We start from the raw sequence: 7,048 nt of genomic DNA on the forward strand, positions 1-7,048 counted from the left end.
CGCCCACGACGTGCGCAGGGGTTCTGCCGCGAGTACGGGAGAGAAATTGGAAGTGGTTTCTTTTACAACCTGTAACTAAACACAGGCCGTAACCATGATTAATTTTTTTAATATTCTTAGTGTTCCAGGACTATTATATTAATAAGAACATTATGCACCACCATGGCATCCAGCAGATAGATTAGTCCCTGTACAGGTTGGTGTAATTAGAGCCTGGTGATTTACGCCGCTATCAAAGCACTAAATATTTTTTTATATTTTATTTATTTATTTTTTAGAGAGAGGGGAAGGGAAGGGGAAAGAGTGGGAGAGAAACATCAATGCGTGGTTGCCTCTCATGTGTCCCCTACTGGAGACCTGGCCTGCAACCCAGGCATGTGCCCTGACTGGGAATCGAACTGGCAGCCCTTTGCTTTCACAGGCCCGTGCTCAATCCACTGAGCTATACCAGCCAGGGCTATCAAAGCCCTAAATATTTGACCAAACTGAATACAGTGTATAAAAATTCATTCCAATGGCTCCAGGCTGGAAACAACAGAATCAATGATGAAAAGAAATCCTTTCATTTGGAATAAGAAGGCAAAGATACCGAAGGGGAATTATTTTTTAGAAATCTGAATTGTAATAAAAATATACAGGTTTTTAAAATAAGAATCCGAACAGCACGTTGTCATATTTTGATCCCATCTTCCAAAGCCGTCTTCTTTGTTAACTTGAAGAAAGGAAAAGTTTCTCAGATGGCACACGGACCTGGAGTCCTTTCCCTTCTGTGTGGGTGTGACAACTCACTCGAGAGCGGCCGGAGGAAGTGACGTTAACACACCCCCAAGAAAAGATGCACAGTCAGTTAGGGTCTTTGAGGTCAAATACTTAAAAGAGAAATCGCCTAGTGGGGTGGGGGAGGGCATGTACAAGTGTTCAGTAAATGCAGGTTTAGTGAGGGGATAGTGCGCATGAGAAGAGCGTTGGGGCGGAGCTCTGAGGCTGGGACCCAGTGAGGCCACTGGTGACCGTCCTAACAACGAGTCTCCTAGTCGTGAACCATGCCAGCATTTCATGTGGCGAGGGTACGAAGAACGCCCGTCGCATGTGCTCTGACGTTTATCTAGTTGCCCTGAAGGTTCTCTGCATTTTCACCCCATACTTGGAAACACTGAGAAATCTTCACTTCCCCCCAAATGAGAAGGTCCCATCCTTCACCAGAGCTGTCTCTCTGGACGGGATGGTCTGTGCCGTGGATCCGCCTGGCCGGGCCCAGGGGCGCTCAGACGGAACTCGATTTCCGGGGGTGCGTGGGAGCGTGTTGCAGAAGAGACCAGTGTGGGAACCGGTGTGCTCAGGAAAGCCACCGCACGCTGGCGGTCAGTCTGGAGCCCGGGGAGAACCAGCAGGCCGAGGAGGGAGGGATTCACCCCTCTGCTTCCTGCCGGCCTCTGGAGCAGGGACCTCTGTCCTCTCCTGTCCTTCGGGCCTCAAGGCCTCCGAACTGGACTAACTCACACCACTTGCTCTCCCAGGTCCCCGCCCCAGGCGGCCGGCCATGGGCTCCTGAGCCTCCACAGGCTTTGAACAAGCCCTCACAAGGACATCTTCTCAGACACATGTCCCATCAGTCCTTTCTGCCAGGAAGCCCCTGTCTCAGCCCCACAGCCTGGCTGCGTGGAAAACCCAGCTCTTCTGAAGGGGCAGAATGTGCCTGTCTGCCCAACCCAAGCATTTGCCGGTGCACCACCTGTGTGGTTGAGCACGTTTCAGATCATGAGTCCCCTTTAGTTAGTGACTAGGAGGGCGTCTTTCCGTTCCTGTTGCTGTGGATTGAAAACAGCCCTGCTGTGAGGGGGGCACAGGCACCCCAGGCCGCACTGGACCCCGGGGTCCCCAGCTCCATGGCTGAGTGACCCCCAGCATCAGCCGGGAAGTCCAGCTCGCTGTTGGAGGAGCAGGCTCAGCTCTCCAGCACGGGAATGGGAGGGAGACTCAGGGTGCTGAGGCCCAATGGGGGTCTCTCCAGCCCTTAGAGAAAGTAGCCCAGAAGCCTTTCCGAATTAATCCCCAGGAGCTTGCGGGGCCGGGGAGGGCGGGGGAAGCACCTTGGACAGCTCCAAAATGTCCTTCCCAGGATGCATCCTGTTCTCTTTCCACTCCAGTGTGAGCAGGAGGGCACGGCCTGCTGTCTCTCCCGGGGCTCAGCTCTGCCCCGGCCCGCACTAGCTGCAAAGCACTGTGGGACTCGCTCGGCCACGCTGGGTCACCTGCCAGGGAGAGCCTTGATGGGGCACCCCCTCCCCGCAATTGACAGATTAAAGGGCACGAAAAGATGACTCTACCCAAGAGCTGATGAAGTTGTTGACAGTGATTGTCTGTTTTAACCATAGTCACTGGAGACCAGGACACCAATGCGTACTATCAGGTTACATACTTTTATACTTTTACAACGTTAAAGCTCATGGTTTTTTTTTTAAAGGTTAATTTAAAAAACTAGCTAATGAGCTAAACTTCTATTGAGTGTTCTTGTTCTTTAAAAATAATCTCGACCTAGGCAAAACCAGTTTCTATTTAAGACAGGTCAAAACAGAGACTGCCGTGTGGAACGGGCTGACGAAGTGTAATTCAGTTCTGTTCCTTCAAGAAAACTAGTTGAGTAGGCTCTCCTGGGCCTCCCAGGTCCGTTCTCGCTCCCTCCCACCAGGCTCCTTCTGCAGAGCTGACCCCTGGGAGGGACAGCCCCACACCCCAAGGCCTTGGAAAGAGAATCTGGGTCCCCCGACGATGGAGCCTCCTTCACGGTGGGTCCGGTTTGAAAGAAGCTGGCAGGGGAGGAAGGAGCAAGGAGCTGGGCCACCCAAACTCACCCCAGATCATGAAAGCGGAGAAGGAAGTCACAGGATGCAGCCGTCCCTCACGTCTCCCGCCGGTCTGCTGGGTTCCAGGAACGAGACTGCTCTCAGGAAGCAAATGCACAGACGTTCCCCGCCTTACAGTTGAACACCTTTCCTCCTCCTGTCTTACCTCTGAGCCCGTCTGGAGCCCTCCCGGTGGGCTGGGGGCACTAAGTACAGTCTCCAGGTTCTGAGCCTGTGCCCGCTTCTCCCAGGGACGGGGACAGGAGCCACTCCAGGCCTCAGTGCTGCCCCCTCCTTAATCACTGTGGGTGATTAAAGTCAGTTTTCTGGTCCATAAAAGGGGGCTGTCCCATGGGTCACTATAAAGATTAAATTATTTACTCCACGTAAAGCATTTACAAGTAGTCACACGCCTGGACGGCACCAGGAAAGGCCCCCTGGACGTCTCTCTGAAATGGGCCTCTCTGAGCTACCCTCTGTTTGCAGGACAACCAGAACACGAGAAATAAGTTCTTCCAGCCTCTCCTCGCGAGTGGCAGCGACACACTTCAGTTTATGGCAAATTGGTGATTATTTTGGCACTAGCCTCTCCTCTAATTGGGCACACACGCGGAAACTGCGACGTTAGCTGCGTGAGTGTTGTGTAACTTAAGGAGTGTGTAAGCTGCCAGTCTGTGCCACTTGGCAGCTTAAAAAAATTTTAATTTAATTTAAAAAAGGAGAGATGCAATGCATGTGAGACAGTACTATGTAAATATGCTTAAATCTGTCCCCATATGTTTTGTTCAAAGTGTTTTACACTGTTCCATAGAAAGAGAAAACAGATCGGATCCTGTATCGTCTCGCTGCTCACAACTTGCCTATAGGTCTCAGACTAGAAGGGAAAAGTTGAAACATCTCAACAGGCTCTCAAAAGAAATAAAATAAGGGCAATGAAATAATCGTTGGAAAATGCCTACAGAGGAAAACAAATCCTATAAAAATCAGGCTGATTAGCAATCAAAGAAAACCAAATCAAACCGGGGATAAATCTTTCATTTATCAAGTAGCAAGACTTTAAAAATGAGTATTCATGGTTGCAAGGAGGCGCACACCCCTACCCACGCCGGGGGGACCGCAAGGGGTTTGCCCCTCGGGACAAGGGAAAATAGTCCGAGAGCCTTTAAAAATTTTGCACTCTGTGGACTTAAAAATCTCTTTCCCTGAAGGAGCATGAGGAAAGAATCAAAAGTTTTACCAGAGTTTCAGAACAGGTTTCCACGACAGTATTACTGACAATAAGGAAACGTGAGAACTGGCGGCGTGTCCTGCTAAGTTAAGCTGCACCCCGGATACCCAGGCAATGCCACTCCAGGGCATAACAGTGTTTCTGAGGCATAAAGGGTGACGTGAGAAAACATGTATGTTTCTACTGATGCTAGAAAGGGTGGTGAGTGCATGAGTAACCATGCATAATAGTGCCTATTACACGGCACACAGGTGTATATGTATGTATGTGTTATGTGTGAAAGAAGCATATTGAAATGCTAGCAATGGATGGATGATAAATATGTGTTTGGATGAAAAAAGTTCATCTGATGTTGTTGTTGATGTTCCTTCGTTTCCGCATTTATAAAATTTCCTGCCAGGGCACACGGTGTGGTTTCCCAGTCGGAAAAGTAACCCATCTGAAGCTAACAAGAAAACCTTCAGGTTGGCTTGGAAAGCTGTCCACAACTCAACACACCCTACCTCGCGGCCACACTGAGTTCCAGTCCACGCGTGGGAACTGTGAGGGGCACAGGATAGGAGATGGGCGGCGGGCCTCCTTCCAAGGTCCCGCTCTGACTTTGGAGAATGCCACCAGGCCAGTCTGAGCCTTGCTGGGTACCCTCATCACAAGGGACACTCATAATCCCCGCCCACTCCCTGGGAGTCACTACGATCCCCAAACGTGACTGCATGCTGCCCTTCCTGAGTATTCGACCGACACCTGCTAGCCATGTGAAGAGTTTCGGGGGGCTAGAACTAGGAATGGAGCGATTATTACGTGTTAACCAAGACAATAAGTGGATACTAACAACAAAGCAGAAATATGATACAACAAGGCTATTCATACCTGAGTCGCCAGCACCAAAAGAGTTGGTCTCCCCGCCCCCTTCCTGTTTATCTTGTAACTCAGGATGGCGCTTAGTGAACTGGTGAGCACAAAGCTGTAAGATCTTTCAGGAAAGCCGGAAGCATCTAACGTTGTGTGTTTCAGGCGAGGCAGAGAAATGCCGGGTATCAGACATTCTCTGTGTGCATGGAGCAAGCAGGAGTCACGTTCTGGTCTCAATTGATCCCTACTTTTTTCCCTGAAAAACCAAAAGCAAGGAGTCACCGCTCAGCGATCCCTACTTTTTTCCCTGAAAAACCAAAAGCAAGGAGTCACCGCTCAGCGTACTGGACGTGGGCCTTTTGATCGTTATTCCCAGCGAGAATACACTGCATTTATCTAGCACCTTTACCCAAGTCAGAATATTCCACATAAACCGTTTTAAGTGATGCTCACAACCTCGCAGGGCGGCACTGTTAGCAGTTTTTCTTCCGTTCAGCGGTCTCCCCGCCGCCTCCTAGAACCCGCCCACACAGGCTCGCTGGAGCCAACGGCAGCTTCATTGGAAATTTTGCAAACTAGTGGTTAGTCAGAGACAGTATTAAAAAACTAAATCATATCAATAGTATGTATAACCTGGGTATAACTAGATAAATTGTATGAAGATGGTTATAAATGCTGAGGATCTATCACTCCTGGTTATTCTATCACATTCTATTTTGATCTCCACTCCCGAGTTGGTGGGTGTGCCTGCTGAGTAATATCTGTAGCCGAAATGCTGCAGGGCAGGGCTGCCCCGTCCACACGCACAGACTTCCCGTGGGCAGCCTGAGCTCAGCCACGCTGGCGGTGCTTACCTCCCTGGAATCGGCTGGACTAAGAAAATGATGGAGAAACTGTTAATAGCGAGTCTCCAAGTTAAACACCTGCGGTGTCTGCAGCCAAGAAACTGGGCAGAGCACACTCTGAGGACACGCCCGCCCCGCAGGTGAGCGTTATGACCCCATTCCGCAAAGAAGTCACGCGGCTCATCGATGAGTGAGGCCCCAGCACCTTGTCGCTGTGGTGTTTCTGTCCTGCTCACTGACCTAAACGATAACAGCAGCTAACTCGCGCGTGGGAGCTACACTCGCCACTGGCAACCGCGGACTGGCCCTTCTGCAGGAGCTGGGTGGCGTCCGGGGAGGCATTCTGGGCAGGTCCACGGGGCCTGTGAAACTGGTAATACAGAGCATCTCCGTTATGATTTGCAAATTGTGCGCTAGGCCTCCTTTCCTTCAGCACTATTTGCTATAAAGTCACATGTGTAGAGATTAAAAAGCCAGTGGTTGAACATTCATCAGCCCGCCACCATCACCATGGTAACGTGTAAGGAACACTAAACAGAAAAACAATGCAGGCTGAGCGATGGCCTCTACTAATTAATGATTTTGGTTTTTATTTCGTGCCCAATGGTGCTGGGAATCAGCCTGCCCAACCCCATGTACACTCTCAGAAATCCAGAAGTCTTCACGCCCTGCGGCTACTGTCACGGGTGACTGCCGCCTGGTGTGGGCCACCAGCGGTGAAATCCCTCCACTCACAGCTCCGAGGCGGACGCCTGAAGCGGACCTGTCCGCAGGGCTGTGCCCCCTCCGCGGGCGGCGGGACAGAGCGTCTTCCGGCGGCTCCAGGGCTCCTTGGCTTGCGGCCTCGTCTCTCCCTCCGCTGCCTCCGTGGTGGCACCGCCGCTCTGTCCGCCTCTGCTGCGGAGTCCGCGTTGGCCTGCAGCGCCGCCTGCGCCACGGAGGATAAGCGCCTCCTCCCTGGGTTGCACCCCGACCTTTGACCTTCGCCAGGTGCATACGGTGCTGTTCACAGGCCCAGAGAATAGGGCCTGGGCGCGCCTCTTCGGGGCTCAGCATCCTCTCCCTACACCGGGGCACAAACAACTTAATTCCTGGTCACCAATCAGTACTATTGGTGCATCGGGTAGGAAAGGGACGTCGTTTTCCATACCAGACACTTTCTGTAACTGATGCAGAACGCGATCCTCAGGGGACCGCGCAGTTGGATACACTGTTGTTCAAGCCAAACGCGGAAAGCCGGCGCGAGGGAGCGCAGGTTAAACAAAGCAAACTTTTCATCC

The sequence above is a fragment of the Sturnira hondurensis genome, unplaced genomic scaffold, assembly GCF_014824575.4.
Source record: "Sturnira hondurensis isolate 20B ecotype Veracruz unplaced genomic scaffold, ASM1482457v3 Scaffold0007217, whole genome shotgun sequence".
Taxonomy (NCBI): Eukaryota; Metazoa; Chordata; class Mammalia; order Chiroptera; family Phyllostomidae; genus Sturnira; species Sturnira hondurensis.